Source organism: Mobula hypostoma, chromosome 24 (assembly GCF_963921235.1).
Source record: "Mobula hypostoma chromosome 24, sMobHyp1.1, whole genome shotgun sequence".
Lineage (NCBI taxonomy): Eukaryota > Metazoa > Chordata > Chondrichthyes > Myliobatiformes > Myliobatidae > Mobula > Mobula hypostoma.
In genome coordinates, this window is record NC_086120.1 from 24,448,993 (window position 1) to 24,473,814 (window position 24,822).

The window sequence follows — 24,822 nt, forward strand, 5'->3', positions numbered from 1 at the left end:
GTTTGCTCGTTGATATAATGTACATTAGAGACACATTCTGCTGACATTGAGGGAGCTGTAATCATTACCTAGCCCGTGCTGACCTTGCATTGACAGTACTTGATAGGACTACTTTGATTTGTCACTAAATCTTGCTGGTCCTGCGCTGAGTGTATTTGAGATAACCATTTTTATTTGCATTGCACCCCACTAGTGGAAGCCGCAGATACTTCCACTGACTGTCAGGAGGAAGCTGAGCACGGGCATGGAGGAAGAGCCGAAGCAGGAAGCTGGTTACGTGGCTGTGGACAACCTTACGCGGGGTAACCATGCTTTGCATCTACAACAGCCCATATTATTGACAGATTACCCAAGGAGATTTGAGGTGTGCATCTGAAAGTTGCGTGGGCACCTTCCTCCTTCCAGGCTCAACCAATTTAACCAGCATGTGAACTGTCACCCTGCAGCCTGGACAAACACCTCAAATACCATGTCGCCTTTGGTCGTGCGAGTGAGGTAGGTTCTAACTCAACTTAATCAATGTAGAGGAAACTGCTTAGCTTGGAGCTGGGGCAGGGAAGCAAGTGTGTCTGACCTGTGCAGTCCAAGCTGGCTCTGATTGATAGGGCGGTGATGAGGGACTTTATTCTGCAACTTACCCTTACTGTTCTGGCCCTGGGCTGTAAGATGGAAACAGGATGCAGGGAGCTTTATGTTATCCCTGTCCTTTATGCCATACTGTCCAGACTTTGGTTCATTTTGCATGGCAGTGTAGAGGAAATTTGCCTCTGCATTTTACCCATGCTCGTCATGGTCTTTTAGAAGCAAGGAATGGACCTAGAGCTGATATTTTACATGACCCACTCTGTGAAAGCGAGAATTCACCGTGAAAATAAACATTTTCCAAAGTCTGATCCACCCGACACTGGTCTGCAGATACAATGCAATCAGGGCCACCTCACTTCTTACAGCTCTCTGCAGAGGGTGTACGTGTGTGTCTGCACAGAACATGAAAAGTGCCTTATGAAAACCTGAAATAATAACCAGTGACTCAGAAGCCAATTACCAAGGATAAAGAATAGAAATGAACAAAGAAATCTAGTTCTAATGAAAAAAACTCACAGATCTGGGCCCCAAACTATTTGCTATACTGCCCAATCAGAAATGTTGTTACCCTTGGAAATAAAGGGTTTAGGTACAAAGTTGGCAATATTGGAAAATATTGAGTAACTGAAGCATTGGTGCCAGAATATCCTCCTTCTCTCCTATTCCATTCCCTACTCTGGTTTCCCTCCCACCCCTTCTCTTCTCAGCTGCCTCCCAACCTCTCTGGTGCCCCTCCTCTTTCCCTCTCTCCCACTGTCCACTCCCCTCTCCTGTCAGAGTTCTTCTTCAGCTCTTTACCTTTTCCACCTATCGCCTCCCAGCTTCTCACTTCATCCTCCCTCCACCTCCCACCTACCTTCCCCCTCACCTGGCTTCACCCATCACCTTCAAGCTTGTAGTCCTTCTGCTCCTCCTTATTCTGGCTTCTTTCCCCTTCCTCTCCAGTCATGATGAAGGGGCTCGGCCCAAAACATTAACTCCATATTCCTTTCCATAAAGGCTGCCTGACCTGCTGAGTTCCTCCATCATTCTGTGTGTGTGCGCTATGCAGAATACCTGCTTATATTTATTTACTGTGCATGAGAGAGAGTGAGAGAGACACACAGAGACACAGAGAGAGAGTGAGAGAGACACACAGAGAGACCGAGAGAGAGAAAGAAAAAACTCTTCATAGTGATTGTGAATTGGTTAGGGTCAGGTGTTACTTCAGGAATGGTGAGCAAGTGCAGAAATGATTCTGTTAAATAGCATCTGTCAGTCCTGCATTGAGGTCTAGAAGTTTGTACACAACTTTAAGTTTAAGATTCTTATTGCAAACCCCATGACTAGCTTTGTTTCTCTTAATATATCTTTCCTGTTGGAGCCCATTGCCCAGTTACTGCTTGCAAAATCCATTAATAAATCTGAAAGTTTGGTGAGACATAAAACCACACAAAAGGGTCAGAAAATACCATTCTTGCAGTCATTTAGAAACATAACCTCCTCCTTATACAACAGAGCAAAATGCTAGACTACTGGGCTGCAGTTCATACACAAAAGCCTTAGTATCATGTGTTTCACACCCTTCACACAAAGCAAAAAGCACAAGAGGTTTGAGCAATAGACCAAAGAATTAGTCACAGTTTGCAGGTGTCGGCTCATCAGGTATTCAGCTCACAATATTACAAATCAATGGAAGTGCTTTCTAACAGGCCTCTCACTTACGAAATTGTTGCCATTACATCCAATCATACTGGGAAGAAACTCAGCAGCGATGCTGCGATTTGCTAACCCAACCCGACCTTCAGTGAGTCATTGTGCTTTCACAGATCCATCCCAATCAGCTACCTGCTTCCTAGTCACTGCCTGATGTTCAGCCAGATTGCAGCCTTTGTGTCCCATCTGATTTTCAACGGAGCTCCTAATCCTGTATCCACTTCACTGACAAATTACCTTCTTTCTTATTGCTTCTCCAATTCTGGCCTCTTGTACGTCCCGTTCACTGCCATACTGATGCAATGTCATCAGCTACATATGTACCAAGCTTTAAAGCTCCCTCCCCAAATCTCTCCACCTCTCCAATTTTCCCTGTCCCTTTATGATAGGGTTTCAAACTGACCTGATACACCATTGAAGGAAGCCACAGTCCAGTAAATATTATCACTTCCAGCTACTAATAGAGCAAGCCGACAGTCCCATTCTCCACTCTCCACTGTGGCTATTGCGTCATCTGTCGATCGGTTGTGTCGGTAGGTGAATTGTAGACGGTCCAGTGTGGGCGGTAGCATGCTGCATTTGTAGTCCTTGTCCAGAGTCACCCCAACCACAAACTATTCCAGCTGCTACCAACCAGGAAACAGTACCACAGCATAAAAGCCAGGACCAACAGGCTCCGGGACAGCTCCTTCCACCAGGCCATCAGTCTGCTTAATTCATGCTGATGCAACTGTGTTTCTATGTTATATTGACTATCATGTTGTACATAATATTTATTATAAATTAAAATAAATTGCACATTTTGACTGGGAGGTAACGTAAAGATTTGTGTATGAAGGATGTAAGTAATAAAGTCAATTCAATTCAGTTCTTTCCCAATAACCCTGCCTGATCTCCCATCCTAATGTGTGGCTCAAGCATCAAGTCATACTTGATTACACATCTTGCCACTGCATAAACTAAACGTGAGTTGTGCTTGACCAGAAATTCAAGGGAAGAACATTGCATTGTCCTCGTTATTTTGCCATGTATAAATGGCTGTTCTAAAACAAACAAATAAAATATGAATAAGCCATTCCCTGTGAGAAAGCATGCAATCTGGAGCAGAGCCCAGGGGGTCTAAGGCTAGACAAGTGCTGATGATTGAGTGAGATTAATTACACTGTATTTGCAAATAAAACAGAAAGAAACATTTGCTAAATGGTGTCTCTTTAATTTGTTTTGTGAGTACAGACACGTTTTTTTTCTCTGAATGCATCCTCGGGTTATTGGAATCCATCTTATTCAGACCATATTGTGACAGTACACAAAGGCGCTGCATCCCGTTTGCAAATCTGCAGTTACTTCACAGCAACAGATGGCCAAATGGGGATGGAATTTCTTTCCTTTTCCCCTTCAGCCCACAATGTCGATACAAACTCTGTAAGTTAGTAATCAAATACTGAACTAAACTGATCCCTTGTGCCTCCACAATGTCCATATACTTCTACTTCCTGTACGTTCATGTGCTTATCTTAGAGTCGCTACTGTACTTGCCTCCGTCACCAGCCTAGGCAGCAGGTTCTAGGCGCCCACCACCCCGTGTTAAAAACTTGCCCCACACGCCTCCCCTGAACCTACTCCCACCCTCTCCATCCACCTTCAGTGCACGCCCTCTGGTTACAGACACTTCAACCCTGGGGAAAAGAAACTGCCAGTCTCCTCCAGCTGTGCCTCCCACAATCCCACACACCTCCACTGGACCTCCCCTAGCCCCCAGCACTTCTGGGGAAACAACCCAAGCTTGTCCAAACTCTCCTCACAGTACATGCCCTCTGATGAAGGTGGCATCCTGGCAAAATTTCTCCCGCATTCCCTCCAAAGCCTTGACATCCCTCCCACAACAGGCCGATTAGAACCAAATGCAGCATCTCAGAGGTAGCACAGAGTTCTACAAGGCTGCAGCACGTTCCTGACTCCTGAACTCAGGTCCCCACCAATAAAAGTAAGTTTGCCATACGCCTTTCCCAAAAGCCCACGTAACCACTTTGGACTTGAACTTGGACTCTTAGATCCTCATGCACATCGACACTGTGAAAGGTCTTTCCATCAACAGTGTACTGGCTCACTACGTTTGATCTTCCAAAGTGCAACACTTCATATTTGGCCAGCTTAACCTCCACCTGCCTTTTCTCTGCCCATATTCACTGCTGATTTAATGGACAGGAAAGGTTTATACTTCGACTCATAGAAAAACATCAACCTTCCACTCCCCCTCAACATCAAGGATGAGGGAGGGAGAGACCATTTGAACGCAGGGTCCTTCCATCAGGAGCAGTGGACAAGAGCGAGTGAGAGGCACACCTCTACTATTTCTTCTGGGAGCTCATTCCACAAGCCCTTCACTCTCTAAATGAAAAACACCCCTCAGATTCCCTTTAAACCTTCCCCTTCTCACCTAACCCCATGTCCTCTAGCTTTAAATTATCCTGCCCTGAGAAAGAAGACGAACTATAAACTTAACCTATGCCCTTCACGATTTTATATACAAGGTCACTCTTCAGCCTTTAGTGTTCAGCTGAAAAACACTGGCCTATCCAGTCTCTCCTTGTAACTCAAGCCCTACAATTCCAGTAGCATCCTTCTGAATTTTTTCCTGCATTTTTTCCAGCTTAATGGAATCCTTCCTTTAGCTGAGCAGTTAAAACTGAATACTTCGTGTGGTTTCACCATTGCCTTGTACAGTTGCAACACAACATCCCAGCTCTTGTACTCAGAAGCACATGTAGACTATGTCGTCCTTCTAGCGCATTCTGCAGTTTAATTTACCTCACCTTTACTTTCCTACTCTGTAAACTTTAATGCCCAAAAATCTGTATCAATCTTGAAGATACTCAGTGACAAAACAACCGTGACCCCATTGTGAAGAATTTCAAAGGATTACAATCGGGTAAATCTCTAAAACTCTAATATCTAAATGTCTAAAGCTCTGCCCCCAGATCTATACTTTTCAGCCTGAGGAAGCAGGCCCTACATCTGCCCTGTGAATCCATTTCACAAGGTTGCATATCAAAGAAATTTGCTCTCATTCTTCAAATCTCCAGAGGCCAGAGCCCAATCAACTTAATGTCTTTGATGGTACAACTCCCTCAATGTAGGAAGCTATCTATTCAATCTACATCACTCTACCTCCAAGACTGATATGGTATCTTTGATGTGAAGACCAATAATGGACATGAGTGTAACAGACAGAAAATGCTGGAGGAACTCAGCAGACCAGGCAGCATCTATGGGGGAAAAAAAAAGAGTATAGTTGATATTTCAGGCCGAGACCCTTCATCAGGACTGGAGAAGGAAAAGAGGTGAGGAGTCAGGGTTAGGAGTTGGGGGAGGGGGAAATACACAAGGTTACGGGTGAAACTGAGAGGTGGAGGGGAGGGATGAAGTAAAGAGCTGGGAAGTTGATTGGTCAAAGAGATACAGGGCTGGAGAAGGGGGAATCTGATAGGAGAGGACAGAAGGCCATGGAAGAAAGAAAAGGGGAACACCAGAAGGAGGATACAGGCAGGTGAGGAGATAAGGTGAGAGAGGGAAAAGGTGATGGGGAATGGTGGAGGGGGTGGGGGAATATTACCGAAAGTTTGAGAAATTGATATTCATGCCATCAGGTTGGAGGCTACCCAAATGGAATATAAGGTGTTGCTCCTCCAGCCTGAGTGTGGCCTCATCACAACAGTACAGGAGGCCATGGACTGATATATCAGAATGGGAATGGGAAGTGGAATTAAAATGGGTGGCCACTGGGAGATCCTGCTTTTTCTGGTGGGCGAAACGTAGGTGCTTGGCAAAGTGGTCGCCCAATCTACATTGGGTCTCACCGATATACAGGCCACACTGGGAGCACCAGATAGAGTAGATGACCCCAACAGGCTCACATGTGAAGTGTTCCCTCACCTGGAAGGACTGTGAGGGAGGAGATGTAGCACTTGTTCTGCTTGCAAGGATAAGTGCCAGGAGGGAGAACAGTGGGGAGGGACAAATGGACAAGGGAGTCATCTAGGGAGCCCCAACACCTGCTTCACTATTCCCTTTTTCCTTTCTATCCCATCTCCTTACCCTCACATCACCTTCCTCTGGTTCTCTTCCCACTTTTCTTTCTTCCATGGTCTTCTGTCCTCTCCAATTAGATTCCCCCTTCTCCAGCCCTGTATCTCTTTCACGAATCAACTTCACTTCTCCCCCCTCCAAGTTTCACCTATGACCTTGTGTTTCTTCCTCCCCTCCCCCCTCCTTCTAACTCTAACTCCTCATCTCTTTTTTCCCCTCCAGTCCCGATGAAGAGTCTTGGCCCAAAGGGTCGACCGTACTCTTTTCCATAGTTACTACCTGGTCTGCTGAGTTCCTCCAGCATTTTGTGTGTGTTGCTTTGGATTTCCAGCATCTGCAGATTTTCTCTTGCTTGTGAATGGACATGGGCGTGATTCATCAAAATACTCTACTCTTGTATTCTAATCCTTTGCATGAAGGTTACTGTTCTATCTGAATTTCCATTTGGTTGCTGTTAGCTTTTTGTGTCCATGAATTTACACACTCTGTTCAGTTTATACACCAAAGTTTACTATTTTCATGCCTTCTTGCAAATATTGTGGTTCTCTTCTCTTCCTATCAAAGTGAAACCTCACTTTCAATATACTTCATCTGACATCTTCATTATTACATGAACTTGTCAATATTGCTTGACAAACTTTGCACGATATCTCAATTGCCACCATAATATCTGATATGCTTTCATTCTGACCATCCAGTAGCCTAGTAAGAGCAGCCTATCAGTCTGGTAAAGACTTGTTTGTTCCTCCATCCATTCAAGCTCTTGCTTTTCTAAGCCTCGCTCTTCTTTTGAGCAACATAAGGATAGAGGCACCTATGTAATGCTTGGTTTGGTGGGTAACCCCTTGCTTCTGATTTTAAGATCATGGGCTTAAGTCTCACTCAGTGATCATGTAGTCTAGGCTGACAGGCCAGGGCAATACTGAAGAATTTTACACTGTCAGGAAGTGCTTCCTTTTATAGGAGACATCAAACCAAGACCCTGCCTGGTGTGCAAGTGTTGATACAAGGGACTATTTTCTAGAAATGAAACTAATCTTTTCCTGATTTTCCAATCTGTATTTATGTTGCAATCAGCACTTAAAACAGGTTTATCTAGTGAAGCATCTCAACTCCCTTTGAGGGAATTTGCTTGCGTGAATTAACTGCCACATTTCCTACATTGCATCAGTACATACACCTCTAAGTAACGTGCAAAACAGTCTGGGGTGTCCTGAATTCATGAAAAGCACAATGGAAATGAGGTCCATCTTCTGTAGTGGAAGATAGGATTTGATGTCTAAGGACCATCTGATACACCCTCTGCCAACCTGGTAAATGATAATGAAGCTACTGACTATTCACACTGTTCACCAATATCAAGTTTATCTGCAACAGATCAAGACATGAGATAAGCGGGGCACAAACTTGGAATCAGAGATCTATTCACTCCTCTCGAACAGCTGCACTATCCAAAGATCATGACTCAAATTACTCATTGACTGAGTCGCAAAATTTTATTTGTTGCGAGAAATCTAACTTCCAATTAAATGAATCAATATTCCCCAACACTGTCTCCTCAGGCAGTCTGTTTCACACATTGACCTCTCATGCAGTAAGTAGTGCAGATACAAGGCTGGATGACTCTTTGGTGTAACAACAGCTGCTGAATACATCATCTTTTTGCATCTTGCAAACATTTGTCGTGCTGTAACCCTGCACTACTGATCTCTGCCTTCACCTTCTCAATGATATAATAGTGAGATCAGTGCACTGCCATCACATTCAGAAGACACTGGGTTTGTCCTTTTCCAGCTACTGAAATAATCTGGTACCTACTCAGTAACAAGAGGCGCTGTTTCGTATTCTTTCATCAATCCTGGGCACTGTTCTGATCTTCACATTATGCTTCTCCAGAAAGTGCATGGAAACAGAGGATTCACAAGGATGGCAGAACTGTAGGGACATAGTCATTAGAGGATCTTGAACAGGCAAGGACTTATGTGTCTAAAGAGGCAAAGACTGAGGTATGACCTACTGGAGGTCCTTAGCATTACAAAATGAGTTTGACTGGTTTGAAATGGGGAAGGCATTTTCTCAGTTTCAATGATTACAAAACCAAGCTACACAGAAGGCACGAGAAGGACTTGAAAATCAGAGTAGATTTCAGGATTTTTCAATCACTGGGAGGAAGTGTGATGTGGTGCAACAAGACACAGTCTGACTTAACATCCAGCACATTTTGCTCATATTTGAATCAAGCCTAATCTCACCAGGATGACAGAATTTTTTTCAGACAATCTGCTGCCTTATAAATGCGATGATGTAATATCCAACCAGTGCCACAATCTGCCATCAATATAATTATTGCTCTTCTTCCTCACTTTCTACATAGGGATTCAAATTTAAATAACTCTAACCCATCGTTCCAATTACACAGTGGAATTAACCTTTCAGACTTTCATTTTTCCAAGTTAACCGAATTAAAAAGAATTATTTATATTTGATAAACAAATGCAACTATCTAGATATAAAACAGGATTTTGCATATTCCACCTGTTCATTACCTCTCCACCTTCATATTCTGTAAGCTCCAACATGCAATTCCCTCTCTATAGCCCATTAAAATCTAAACAGAAAATGCTGGCAAAATTTAACGTGACAGGCACCAAACATGGAAAGAGAAGCAGTAAATGACTGTGATCCTTTGTTGACACAGACACCACCTGATCTGCAGGGCTTGTCCAGCATTTTCCATTTTTGTTTCAGATTTCAGATATCTATAAGACATAGGAGCAGAATTAGGCCATTTGGCCCATCAAGTCTGTTCCACCATTCCCATAGCTGATTTATTATCCGTCTCAACCCCCTTCTCCCTGTAACTGTGGCTTTGTTTTGAATTTCCATGTACAGTCAACCCCCACTAAAGACTCCAGCTATGGAATCAATCTCTCAGAGGTTTCTGTTCCTTAAAAGGTGATCAATCATATTAAGTGGCACCTTCACATCTCCAGCATTCATTATTGTGCACAACAAATCTGCCCCGCCCCCCGCCCCATACAGAAGAAACATCACATCACTGCACATTATTTTATGTATTGGATAGGAAGTAGATTGTGATATAGCAGAAACCCATGATAGAAAGCCATTCGGCCTGATCCCCCTTCAGCTCCCCAGATGAGGGTCATGGACTGGGGTCAGTGAGGGATGAACTGAAACTATACATTTAATGAAAGGGAATTTAACCTGCGGGTAAGCAATGGGTGCGTGTAGAGGACCTGGATAATAAATCAAACTCCAGCACCCCCCTCTCTGTTTGTCAGGACAGCCTTGTGACATAACACTATCCTGAATTACACTCTCAGGATTAATCTGTTTTATATAATGGAGTATGTGGCACATACACGTGCAACACACCCATAGACTTTCGACACCTTGCAACTCATTAACACAGTCCCTGCCACCTACAAACACATACACAAATATCGATATTAAATACGCGCACACAACCAACCACAAGGCATATCTAAACAAGTATTTTAAGTGGATGGCAGTCTTTCTTGTTCGGGGATTTATTTAATAATCTTTACGGTGGCTGCTTACCGTCTGAACCCGTGGAAGGAAGAGGGCCAGGACATCCGTGGCTTCTTCAGTCCGGGTCTATCACCATTCTCCAGGCGTTGGTGGTTATCCAGAGCTCTCTGGTACATGTACCTCTCCGTGTCTGAGTAGAACCGCTGTTTTATCTTGATGTGGGTCCGGGGCTGCCTCCATAGATGTTTGGGAGGTTTGGCTGCACCGGCCCCTTCCCTGAGCAGAGCTGAACATTTCCCCGGCTCCATGCGGAGACTTGGGGCGTTGTGACGGAGGGAGAATGAGCCTAAATTGGTTTTGAGCTTTCGATGCACCTTCAGTGAAACAGTTAAACCAGTTGGACTGAACCGGAGTCTAAATATGAACTGATATTTAACGGAGGCGATTAATTTTTGCGCAACTCTAAACACATTTAAAACTGAGGCGAGAAGGGCAAATTCTAACTAAATATATGGGTTAAGTTCCAAGTCGCTGTCCACAGCACCAGGTTCTGAAAGTTCAGCGAGAAACGCAGTCCAATTAATTTTTAGACAAACCAACATATCTCCATGGAAGCGACATCCAGATTTAAAAAAAACAGACACACAGGTCTGTATGACTAAACCGAATAACTACTCAAGCCGTCTATTAAAAGATTTGGAAGCCGATCGCATCTAATGAATATTTTTAAAGCACCAGTGAATTATTGACGGAAGCAATTTACGGATTTTAGTCTATCAAACCTAATCAATGGTTACAAATATCAAATTTTAGAAACAAAAATCTTTAAATATCCCGTTTAAAATCTTAGCCAAAGTTAAATAAAACTTTTAAAACTGGAATACAGAGCATTTACAATATCATCAAGGATTTTTGGGTCTCTATAGCTTTTTTATATTCAAACTGACACATTTCTATCCTCGCATTTCGTGTGGAGGGGTTGGGATTGGGCGAGGATTGTCTGTTCCGCAGCAATGGTTCGGCGCTGCTGAGATCGCTAACAGGCTTGAATTCGAAGCACCCCGAAGGTATCTGCTTCAATCGGATTGAAGTTGGAACGAGCTGACGTCTTGATAAATCTTGCAATTTCAAATAATGAACAAACAACTGATCCGCAGCCGGTTGAGCGATTACCAAGAGCCCCGACGTCCTGGACCGCAGGGAAGGTATATTCTCTTCTGTGTGATTCTCATCCGCCAAATGCAACACTAAACTAGAGCCGGGATTGATCAAGTTCTTTCCCCACGATCTCAACACTCTACAAAGGAGTGTTCGTACGAGGAGCCAGGAACCGCGGCGCGCGGAGCACAATTACTGACACTGACTTTCTCAGACACGCACAGTGGGATAAATACATCAGGAGTCAAACTTCAAACCCGATTCGTGGACTCTGGCTATTGATCCATTGATTGAAACACAGAACTAACACTCTCTAAATCACGTCTACCTATGCCCCACCCACGAATATACGAATAAAGATTAAATAGATAAAGAAATATTCTTCCATCAAAGTTCAATGTGGCTATATTCTCATTCAAAAATAATGTTTTGGATTTTGAACAAAAGGAAAAGATGCCCTAAATGACGTTATTCGGGGGCAGTTATTTGTGGTATTCATTCATGGGATGATGGTGTCAAGGGCAGGGTGTTTATTGTCTATCCCTAATCACCTCTCAGAAGGTGGTGATGAGCAAAGTCCTCCTTGGGAAGGTGCTTCCAATGTGATGTAGGGAGGGAGTTTTAGGATATGGATGTGGCAACAATAAAGACAATATATTTCCAAATCAGAATCGTATGTGCCTTGGAGGACAATCCACCAGAGGTAGTTTCATCTGCACTGTTGCTCTTGACTGGTTTGAAGGGAGAGGTTGTGGACCGTGGACGATGCTGACAATGGTCATTGCAAATTGGGCATGATAGCTTTACTGCTGGGGAAGCGTGAGAGAGATATGGTCAACCTAACAAGAAGGGGATAGAACCAGAAACTGAGTAGTCCCAAATTTCACTGTATGAATACAAAGTCAATTCCACACTAAAGCTCTGGGAGCTTTTATTTTCTTGAACTACCATTTAAATCTATGGAAGTTGTGTTATATGTCCTAAATGGGCTTCAGTTTGAGGGTTGGGTGACTAGGGAGGAATCAGCTCATGCTCCCATTCATTTATCACACGCCAGTGATGTCCTGCTGAAATTTAAAAAAAACCCTGGCATGGTAGTTAAGGATTAATATATTGTACAAATAGCGAGCTGGCAGTTACTGTCACTGGTTTGGAGCTACTGGAATACGTAACATAAAACATGGATCTCAAGAGCATTCAGTGAGGAAAACTGAGGGACAAAGATGCAGCTAATAATAAAACGATGGAAAGTTTCTTCTGGAAAAAATAACTTGGTAATGTCACAATAAATCAAAAAGTCAGAAAAATAAACTGACTTCTATCTGTATAAAAGCCAGCTAATTGGCAGTGTTTCATACTGAGCAGATTGAACAGATTGTTGCACAAGAGGTTTTAAGGATGCCCTGATTCAAAGATTAAATGAATGAAAATGAGATTTTGTCGGGTAGGACTTATCTTGTTCCCCTAGTACGAATGTAAACATAGAATCAGTTGGACACCCAGGAAAATAAAAGAAAGGTAGGAAAGAGCACAGATGAAAACAGAGAAGTCAAAGGTCATGGAGACATTCAAAAACAAGACAATATTAAAATTGAGCTTTAGTTGTCAAGAGGCAAATGGAGTGATAGTTTAATTATGGTAAACTAGGATATGGGACAGGAAAATTTTGATTCAGCTCAAGTTTACAAGCCCAAATGGCTAGGAGTAGTGTATTGGAATAATTGTTTCCAAAGAACTCAGTCAGTCCTTTCCAGTTACAACAGAGGTAGGAGCACACTTAGGGTGCCTTCATGATGATACTTCCGAAGAGGCAGTACCTTGGTGACAATACTGATGTCACATCAATGTCAGTTTGTCCAGCGCTGCACTTGCCTTTGCTTCTTCTGCCTCTATCTGAAGAGGTTGATATTCAGTCAGATGTGACAACGTAACCTGTTTGTCATTTTAAGCTAAAGGCTTTGCACTATTGCTTTTTTCATGACTGAGTTGCTGTTAATTAAACTATAGCTTTCTCTCCACATTAATTTCTATCTATAAATACCAGATCTTCATTACAATTATTGCTAGATGTTGCAATTTTAGATCATCTCTTGCTATTTGTAATATTGAAGCTCAGACCCATGTTTTCTAGGTCCACGTTCATCTGCTACTTGACATAATATGCTTTTGACTTCTATTAATACATTTGAACTCAGTCTATCAGAGATATCAAAGTTGCTGGATAGGCATATCAGAATGGGAATTTTAATTCCACATCCCATTCCCATTCTGACATGTCTATCCACAGCCTCCTCTACTGTAAAGATGAAGCCACACTCAGGTTGGAGGAACAACACCTTATATTCCGTCTGGGTAGCCTCCAACCTGATGGCATGAACATTGACTTCTCTAACTTCCGCTAATGCCCCACCTCCCCCTCGTACCCCATCCATTATTTATTTATATACACACATTCTTTCTCTCTCTCTCCTTTTTCTCCCTCTGTCCCTCTGACTATACCCCTTGCCCATCCTCTGGGTTCCCCCCCCCTCCTCCTTTTCCTTCTCCCTGGGCCTCCTGTCCCATGATCCTCTCGTATCCCTTTTGCCAATCACCTGTCCAGCTCTCGGCTCCATTCCTCCCCCTCCGGTCTTCTCCTATCATTTTGGATCTCCCCCTCCCCCTCCCACTTTCAAATCTCTTACTAGCTCTTCCTTTAGTTAGTCCTGACAAAAGGTCTCAGCCTGAAACGTCAACTGTACCTCTTCCTAGAGATGCTGCCTGGCCTGCTGCATTCACCAGCAACTTTGATGTTTGTTGCTTGAATTTCCAGCATCTGCAGAATTCCTAGTGTATCAGAGATATTCCCTTTCTTCTGTCCATCCTTCCTCACACCTGCTGCTTCCAGCACTTTTTTTGTTTTTACTTCAGATTTTCAGTATCTACAGTTTTTTAAAAAAAATTACCCCCCCAGCTGTCCATATCCTAAATTATCCACCACCTCCTTTACCCAATAATCAACTGGTGTAGTAATGCATAATTTTAAATGCTCATTCTTGATTTCATATTCACTCTGTTCTCTATTTTTTGAACATTTCCAATCCCATGAAACACTGTGATCTCTCTACTTTCTCAATCCTGGTCTAGTTTTTTTTCATAAATTATTTTATCATTGTTGGCCATGTTAAGCGTTGAATTCCCTACCTAAACCTTTCTGCCTTTGAGATAATCCTTTACACTTAGTTTACCCTAATACCTAGTTCATTGTCAAATGTTATTTGTAGGCAACAGCTTTCCAGCATCAGGGGGCATTTAACATTGTTAAAGGTCCCACACAAATACAATTTTTGTTAGTAATCACTCAGATATGTGCAGTGCGGCAAGTGTTACTGGAACTAATCTGCAAGGGTGGGGAAATTATTCATATTTGTGTCAGGATCTGTATTTACTGAAACAGGCAATTTTTTTCAGAATCACTAAATCATCGCTGTGCAAGATAATTATGGCCCTTCTGCAGAATCTCACATACATACTGACAATACTGCAATACTTGATTAAAGACAACGATTCTGCATGATGCACACTCATGCCAAGGCAGACAAGTTTCAGTTACTGAATTTTTTAAATTAAGTTCGAATTCAAAGTATTTGATACATTCTACTATTTAAAAGCACTAAACTGGTCAGTCAGATAAGCCCACACAGAATTTATCTGGTTATTCCAGTCTTATTGAGCTTTCTGTGTAAAGTGTGGATTAAGGGACAGTGAGGAATAGAGATTTTTTTTTTGGCCTGGGAGGAGTGTCAAACAAAAATCTCAAAATGATAATGGTTAACATTTTTGCAGGCATGGGGTTATATTATGGCAAGCAAAGCATGTAGATGATATTACCATAATTAGCCATGGTCCAACTAATTGATTGAGGGGAGAATGGCCTCCTGCTTCTATGTAGCCCATCACAGGCAAAGCCCTTCCACCATTGAGCATATCTACAAGGAGCAGTGTCACGAGAAAGCAGCGTCCATCATCAAGGACCCCCGTCATCTAGGCCATGCTATCTTATCGCTTTTGTCATTGGGGAGGAAGTACCCACATGTCCTACACCACCAGGTTCAGGAACAGTTATTACCCTTCAAGCATCAGGCTTCTGAACCAACATGGATAATTTTACTCACCTCAACTCTGAACTGATTCCACAACCCATGAACTCACTTTCAAGCATTCTTCAACTCATGTTCTCAGTATTATACATTTTTTTTATTAATTGCACAGTTTGTTTTCTTTTGCACATTGGTTGTTTGTCCCTCTGTGTGTAGCTTTTTATTAATTCTATTGTATTTCTCTGTTCTACTGTGAACGCCTGCAGGGTAGTATTTGGTAACTTTGATAATAAAATCTTATTTTTAACTTTAACTTTGATAGTTCCACCAGCAGCACTAACAATTTGTTGTGATAACACAGGTGAGTACAAGGAAACCGAGCAGCTCTTAATAATTCCAATTCTGAAAGCACACAGGAAAATGCATAGCGTACTGTTCTCATCCATGTCCTTCCTGATCTTCAACGACTACCGGTCCATCAGTGCTCACATCCACGAGTGAGTCTCACTGTGGAGTTGCCATGCCCTAGGTCTGCAAACTCACCATGCAAGAGCTGTCCTGGATCTTTCACCCTTCCTATTCTAGGTCTCATCCTTTTGTCCTTCACTCTGCCAGACAATCCTATCCTCACTGCTTCTCACTCTCTGGATCCTATCCTCTTCCTAAGATGCCACCTTATCTTCCTCTGGCTCCTGTTGCCTGCCTCCATGCCTTACCCTCTTCAGCCAAATTCCCATTTCTTCTTTCTGTTCTTGGTGCTCTTCTCTGTTCAGTGACAACAGAATAGTTTGGTCTATGTTCCTACTTTGGATCTGCTTCATGGGTTTGAGCGGAGCCTAAGGCAGCAAACCCTCCATCCAATCACATCAGGCGATTAGTTAATAACATTGTCATTCTCTTCGATGTGGTCTAATAAAGGAAATAGATGTTCCATTTGAGTGGTATGATTTCTAAGCAAAGGCTTTATCCAACTTAATTCCATACTTAATGAAAGTGATCTGTTTTGTCCAGTTAATGTGATTTAATTTTCCACACAAACATGATTCAAGATATTTTCTTTGAGTCCAGCAAACCTTTTCGTATATTTTCAAGGATGTATTTTCCTCTCACTCACTTTTCTGTGTGTGTGTGTGTGTGTGTGTGTGTGTGTGTGTTTTCTCCCCCCTCTGGTAGGTGTACTTTATGCTCATTTCAGACCCACACCCGCGTTGATAAAGTGCACAGTGGGATTTGGAGGAGATCTGCATCTGCACCTCCCCTTTTACCACCACCTTGTCCCCTTCCACTTTTTCTGTCCCTGCTTATTCAACCCACCATCAGCTCCTACTTCTTCCCCTCCCCATCCCAATATTCCCATCTACTCCCCACCCTCTCCGCAGCACAGTATCACTGTTCATCCTCGGCTGTTCAGATACCTTTGTCCTCAATAAACCTTTATTGGGCTGTGCTGTTTACCTACTATTAAAATCAACCTCGGGTAAATGAGGCAAAAGAATACAGTAAATCACATAAGGCCATAACTGTATGAATAGTAGCTTTGTCAGTCAGCAAACCTGTGAGTTAACAAAACAAAAAGCACTAATTAAATAAAATGAAATAACCTTCAAATTCCCCATGTGTTTGAAAGTGATTAGGAGAGAACTTCAATATTTATTAACGTTGAAACACCTGCCATCACCTTCTGCGAATTCAGCGGGTAAGTGCCCTCCAAATGCTTACTTTCAGGAACAAGAATGTCAGATAAAAGAAATAGTCTGTAGGAGAGGTGGCAACTGTGAAGTGGGAGAAGAGTTAACTCCTTTGAACCATGTTCTGGGCCCAAGTTCAAAAGTTCAAAGTGCATTTATTATCAAATTACATATATGTCACCTTATATAACCCTGAGATTCATTTTCCTGTGGGTGTACTCAGCAAATCTATAGAATAGATCAACTAGAGTACAGAAGACAATAAATGCAACAGTAAATAAATAGCAATAAGTAATGAGAAAATGAGACAAGATAACGAGTCCTTGAAGTGAGATAATTGGTTGTGCAACATCTCAATGGATGGGCAGGTGAGTGCAGTTATCCTCGCTTGTCGAAGAGCCTGATGTGTGAGGGATAGTAACTGTACTTGAACCTGGAGGTGGGAGCGCCAAGGCCCTTGTACCTTCGACTTGATGGCAGCAGCGAGGAGAGAGCACGACAGTAGTGGCAGCGATCTCTGGTGATGGGTGCTGCTTTCCCAGCAGTGTTATTAGTTTTAAACCAGTATGGAGGTGGACAAAGTGAACTATAACCCTGAGGCACAAGTTCAAGTCTCACTACAGTGACAGAACAAATTCAAATTCAATCCAGTCCGTAATCTTTCCCCCATTAATGATGACTACGAGCATATTTTTAAACCTCATTTGTTTCTCTAATCCTCTCCAGGGAAGGAATATTGCTGCCTTTACCTGATTTGAGTCTAATTATGACTCCAAATGTAGACAGATCAAGGGAATAATGAATGGGTAACAAATACTGGCCTTGTCAGCACTATTCACCATTTTTATACCACAAATGAACTTTTACAAAGACAAAACAAGATGACAGGAGAGGCTAAATATCAAAAGTCATTGTTGTGCAAGGTAAAAGATGGAGGGTAAGGGAAATAAAGAAACAGAATTCAAGAAGGTTGATATTTCATCAAGAGCAAAGCAATCAGCTTGACTGGCACCCCATCCATGACCTTAACCTTCATTTCCTCTTTTACACAGACGCACACACACACACACACACACACACACACACACAATGTAACTGCAACGTATATTATCAATGAAATGCACTCCAAGTACTTGACTAGGTCATAACCACCTCTACAATCTTTGCAACCAAGAGGAACAAAGACTACAGCCACGAGGCAACACCGCTCACTATGGCACCCGCCCCACAATTCAGATCCCATCCTGACTTGACAACATATATCCATTCCTTTACAATCATCGAGTCTGATCTCTGAAATTCCCAACCCAAAAGCACTGATGAGCAGTTTCACCAAAAGGACTACAGGGGCTCAAGAAGGCAGTGCAGTGCCATTTTCTCAAGTGCAATTGCGGGTAGGCAACAAACTGCAGCCTGAAAAATGAGTAATTAAGATAATACAAGAGAAGGTGTACTTGGAATTCGGTGTTGAGGCCAAATCAATGTCAATTCAATAGATAAGGCAGCATTCCTCCATCAATGGAGAGTTTAAGGATTGGAAGTCTGGTGGAGAATTTAAAAAAATTCATAGAAACATAGAAACATAGAAAATAGGTGCAGGAGTAGGCCATTCGGCCCTTCGAGCCTGCACCGCCATTTATTATGATCATGGCTGATCATCCAACTCAGAACCCCGCCCCAGCCTTCCCTCCATACCCCCTGACCCCTGTAGCCACAAGGGCCATATCTAACTCCCTCTTAAACATAGCCAATCAACTGGCCTCAACAGTTTGCTGTGGCAGAGAATTCCACAGATTCACCACTCTCTGTGTGAAGAAGTTTTTCCTAATCTCGGTCCTAAAAGGCTTCCCCTCTATCCTCAAACTGTGACCCCTCGTTCTGGACTTCCCCAACATCGGGAACAATCTTCCTGCATCTAGCCTGTCCAATCCCTTTAGGATCTTATATGTTTCAATCAGATCCCCCCTCAATCTTCTAAATTCCAACGAGTACAAGCCCAGTTCATCCAGTCTTTCTTCATGTGAAAGTCCTGCCATCCCAGGAATCAATCTGGTGAACCTTCTTTGTACTCCCTCTATGGCAAAGATGTCTTTCCTCAGATTAGGGGACCAAAACTGCACACAATACTCCAGGTGTGGTCTCACCAAGGCCTTGTACAACTGCAGTAGTACCTCCCTGCTCCTGTACTCGAATCCTCTCACTATAAATGCCAGCATACCATTTGCCTTTTTCACCGCCTGCTGTACCTGCATGCCCACTTTCAATGACTGGTGTATAATGACACCCAGGTCTCGTTGCACCTCCCCTTTTCCTAATCGGCCACCATTCAGATAATAATCTGTTTTCCTATTTTTGCCACCAAAGTGGGTAACTTCACATTTATCCACATTAAATTGCATCTGCCATGAGTTTGCCCACTCACCCAACCTATCCAAGTCACCCTGCATCCTCTTAGCATCCTCCTCACTGCTAACACTGCCACCCAGCTTCGTGTCATCCGCAAACTTGGAGATGCTGCATTTAATTCCCTCATCCAAGTCATTAATATATATTGTAAACAACTGGGGTCCCAGCACTGAGCCTTGCGGTACCCTACTAGTCACCGCCTGCCATTCTGAAAAGGTCCCGTTTATTCCCACTCTTTGCTTCCTGTCTGCTAACCAATTCTCCATCCACACCAATACCTTACCCCCAATACCGTGTGCTTTAAGTTTGCACACTAATCTCCTGTGTGGGACCTTGTCAAAAGCCTTTTGAAAATCCAAATATACCACATCCACTGGTTCTCCCCTACCCACTCTACTAGTTACATCCTCAAAAAATTCTATGAGATTCGTCAGACATGATTTTCCTTTCACAAATCCATGCTGACTTTGTCCGATCATTTCACCGCTTTCCAAATGTGCTGTTATCACATCCTTGATAACTGACTCCAGCAGTTTCCCCACCACCGACGTTAGGCTAACCGGTCTATAATTCCCTGGTTTCTCTCTCCCTCCTTTTTTAAAAAGTGGGGTTACATTAGCCACCCTCCAATCCTCAGGAACTAGTCCAGAATCTAACGAGTTTTGAAAAATTATCACTAATGCATCCACTATTCCCACCCCCCCCCCAACCATCAGAATCACTATTGTAGGCTGAATGGTTTCCCAATTTGTGTTTGGTCTCCTCTATACAGAAGAGATAAGAATACAACTCACCGGGCTATAATTGGGTTTCACCAATCTCTGATGTGCCAAAACATCATTGCATTGAGCCCTGCTGCTTGGACTACTCCACCACTGTTTCCAGATGACTGGCGGACAGAACCCAAGTTCCAGGCATCTGGTGGCTGCTGCCTTCACGCTTCTCCTCTGTTCATGAGGAAGAGAGTGACGGAGAGAATACATCTTTGCTCTTTCAGGAGAGAGGTGAGTCTCATATGCAATTTCCCTGTTCCTATAGAAATGTAAGATCTTCCTCGTATTTCTCAAACTTGATGTGCTCATTACTCTCTACTGCTGTGGCGACTAATTCAACTGACCACCACTGATATTCAGCGGCAGTTCCAAGGCTTCAAAATTGTGAGCAATATTCGGATCTTGCTGTCTTCTCACTGCTGCCATTGGAAAGAGGTATAGAAGCTTTAGGTTCAACACCACCAGGTTCAGGAAGAGATATTACAATTCACCCGTCAAGCTCCTAAACCAATGTGGATATCTTCACTCACTTCAACAATGAACTGATTCCACAACCTATAGGCTCACTTTCAAGGAGTCTACAATTCATGTTCTCATTATTATTTATTTTCTTATTAATTATTATTATTGTTTGTATTTTTTTGTATTTGCTCAGTTTGTCTTCTTTTGCACATTGGCTGTTTGCCAGTCTTTGTGTGTAATTTTTCATTGATTCAATTGTATTTCTTTGTTCTACTGCAAATGCCCGCAAAAAATTGAATCTTGGGGTAGTATTTGGTGATATATACATACTTCAATAATAAACTTACTTTGACTTTGAGCTGCAGAATGGAGCAGATTCAAAGAAAACGTATTTGTCCAGAGATCACATTTATTACGGCAAGTGTCACTCATCAGGAGCTGGTTATTTAATTTGAGACATTGACATTATAGGGTTTGTCACAACCACGGATTCGGCAGCGCGGCAGATTACGGCAATTGCGCTCGTGAATATGCACGTGTCAGCTACTTATTATTTCAATGTGATAGTATTTAACTCCATTCATTCCACCGTAGTATTTGTCGAGACTTGGACACAGAAACTTGCGTTTCTGCCTTGCTTGAGAAATTGGACTGTGTGTCAACTGACTCTGAAGACTAGCGGTATTCATTTTATACTTAGTTGTTCCTTTCAGCCACAGTGTAGGCTTCATTTTCCATTTGAGAGTTTTAGTTAACAGTCCTGTTTGGCCTAGCGTTTATTGTTTTCTTTTCCCTTTAACATTGTTTGCATTAAAGTTGCTGAACTATCAACCAGCTTCAGTGTCTCTCACTCCGCACTTGGGCCATATCCGAACCTGGTGACAGGGTTAGGGAATTGAGTGCTAGTCCATATATACAGACCAATACAAAATGACATTATGCATCAGTTGGACTCTCCATACTACCTTGAAATTGAGAGGCTGTCTTGTGTTGGGGTCAATGCTCCTAATGAAAATTGTCTCTCTTTGGAAGCCCTTCATATCTGAGGATAATGCCTGCCCGTTCCACTCAGCTGGGAGACAAGTTATAGCTGCTGAATCAGGGCATTTCCTCCAGCCTCCTATTCTCCAGGCTCCGCAGTCTTTGTTCTTCCATTTGCAGCTGTAGCTGCCTTTGACTGATACAGGAGTGCAACACGCAGCACACAATTTTTGAAGTATGAACATTTGCTTTGCATGAACTGCAGAATAATACAGGAAATGAAATCTCATCATCAGGAAACCCATGGCACCTTCCACTGCGATTGTGGTGTTTGCATAGCTTTCATGTGGTTGGAGAGTGCACTGAAATGAGATTCGGGGGAAAATGGCAAAAGATCATTGTTCCCAGGAACCGCTCTCCAGAGAGTGCCGGTTGTCTGGCAGCATAGAATTCCTTAAAATGAAGGAGTCATCCATACTTCCTGGAAACACAGCATTCACCATGTTGAAATTCAGCAGTGGAGTAGAAATCGTCTCCATTCATAAAAAGATCTATGTTATTAAGGGAGACTCTTATGGGTACATGAGGACAGTAAATGATTGTTTGCATTCATGGGAAGTATTCAAAATTGTCTGTGTGCTCTGATGATTACCTCTCTTTTGTGCTCACTCTTTGTTCACTCCATTCCTCTTCACTGCTTTGAAACGCTTACATCTATCCCGCTGAGTATTTAGTTTAAACTCTACCAACCATCCCAGTGAGCCTCCCTGCAAGAATATTGCTCCCAATTTTTTTTTTGTAGAGCAACCTATCTTTTTTTGAATTGGTACTTCCTGTCCCAGAACCAGACCTAATGCTCCAAGAGTCCAAAGTCCTCACCCCTGCATCATCCCTTAAACCGCATCTTCTTAGTTGATCTTGGTGTTCTTCCTACTTCTATTGTTAGGTGCCTGTGTCCAGAGATCACTACCTTCAAGGGATTACTTTTCAAGTTCTCCTTAGCCCCTGAAAGTGTGACCATAAGACTGCAGAATTGCCCACTTAATAGATGGGATACATGTTCACTGGTAATGGAATTAGACGTGAATGTGAACATGTATCTCTTCCATAAATAGCGCAGTTGACCGCATCCAAAATGAGCAGTGATGTATTTGCCTACTGTCACAACAGATTAACAGCAGATACAATTTTCTTGGCTCTTCACTCAGCTCTGAAACACCTGGATAATGAAGGTGCATACATCAGGAAGCTCTTTATTGATGACAGCTCAGCATTCAATACTATCATCCCGTCAAATCTAACCAATAAGTTCCAAGACTTGGGTCTCGGTATCTCCCTATGCGACTGGATCCTTGATTTCCTCATTTGCAGACCCCAGTACAGATTGGCAGCAACATCTCCTCCACACTCACCATCATCACAGGTGCACCACAATGCTGTGTGCTTAGACCCCACTCTACTCATTTTATACTTAAGATCTTGTGGCAATGTACAGTTCTAATGCCATATTTAAGTTTGTTAATGGCACCATTGCTGATGGCCAAATCAGAGGTGGTGACAAATCAGCATATAGGAGGGAGATTGAAAATCTGATTGTGCTGTCACAAGAACACCTTCCCACTCAATAACAGCAAAACCAAAGAGCTGATTATTGACAACAAGAGGAAGAAGCCCGCAGTCTTTGAGCCAGTCCTCATTAGGGGAATGGAGGTGGACAGGACCAGTAGGTTTAAATTCCTTGGCATTAATATACCAGAAGATCTATCCTGGGATCAGGACATGTATGTTCTGACAAAGAATGCATGACAGCTCCTCTACTTCCTCAGAAGTTTGCATAGATCCAGAATGTCACCAAAACCTTTGACAAATTTCTATAGATGCACAGTGGAGAGTATCCTAATTGGCTCCATTATGGCCTGATATGAAAACACCCAGGAATCCATCATTAAAGACCCCCACAATCCTGTCCCTCATTTCACGACTATCATCAGGCAGGATGTATAGAAGCCTTGGGTCTCACACCACCAGGTTCAAGAACAGTTATTTCCGTACAACCATTAGGCTTCTGTGCCTGCGTGGATTGCTTCAGTCACCACTTTCCAAAGACTCTTTACAATTCATATTCTCAGTACATTGGATGTCAGTTAATCGGGTCATCAGTTAATTGGGGCAGCCGATTATTTGGGACAGCTCTTAAAGAACAAAAACTAATTGAGAAAATAACCGGAATTCCCTTTGTTTATTTGGGACACTATGTTGCTTAATTGGGACAGGAGAATGCTGTCAAACAGTTTCTAACTAGCATCAGTCGCATGGACTTATGCTAGTTATTAGTCACTTAGAATAAACAGTTTTTAAATAGTGTTAGGTGCATTTGTGTTCAAAAAGCCGTGAATTTGGTCACTGATAGTTGGCGAGAAAGAAGCAGTAAGACAATCCCGAACCGTTTTGTTCACTGTGGTTTCAAGCACTTGGGTTTGAAGATACCAGAAATACCTGGGAGTAAAAATTAAACAATTATACTACTTCAGCAAGTTAGGACTATGAAGAATTTGAAGGTACATCAGACAAATAAACTTTCTTCAGGGTACAGTAATTGCAAGCAACATTCTTTTGCTTCTTTTCCCGACCAAACCCTTTTTCCAGAGGCTGATTTCTGAAGGGTAAGGTGTAAAAGTTTCATTATAACACACTACAATAACACAACAATGTCCACCTGCATGAGAAATATCCCAAACTCTTTGCAGTAATTAAGCGTTTACTCCAAAAAGATACCCCGACCAGTGACAAAGGTAGAAATTTAAATGTGGTGAGACGCTGGACATTTAAAGTGGAAATTTCAAATCTTGGGATCTGAGGCACATCCACCAATGGTGAAAAAAATCCGAAATGTGCAAGAGGTCTGAATTGGAGGAAGTGAGACTGGGGAAGAGTAAGATTGGTGGTGGTGAGGTTGAGGCAAGGGATTAGGGTGCTTCCTTGGGCAAAAGAATGACAAGAGGCAGTTTGAATGGCAATTGAGTATGCTGACAACGTGAGAGAGTGGGAAAGATTGTGGTCTGTTCTGCTGATAGTTCTGAAAACTACCAACAATAAAATAAAAAAATGGATGTCCATCCAGAGTTCTAGAAATGATCCCAAATTGAAAATAAAGAGCTAAATACTTTCATTTCAAACTCAAAAGTTGAAAGTTAATTGGATGTGTAACTGGAAACTGCAATTATGCACACTCAGGCCTGGCTTTTGGATGGACCTCCAGCAACCATTTCCATTCACCCTTTCAACCCATGAACTGTTGGCAGCCACCTACCCTGAAATCACATCCAAGCACAGAGCCTATCAGAGTGGATTACATCAAAGTAAAAATAAACAAGAGTCATAAACCCATCCAATCCA

General features: G+C 42.6%; 1 protein-coding gene across 4 annotated transcripts in view; it reads right to left on the bottom strand.

Moving 5' to 3' along the window:
* Positions 1-24,822, bottom strand: part of LOC134337366 (3',5'-cyclic-AMP phosphodiesterase 4C-like) — a 285,269-nt gene that overhangs the window by 197,011 nt on the left and 63,436 nt on the right. The gene's annotated exons all lie outside the window — the stretch shown is intronic.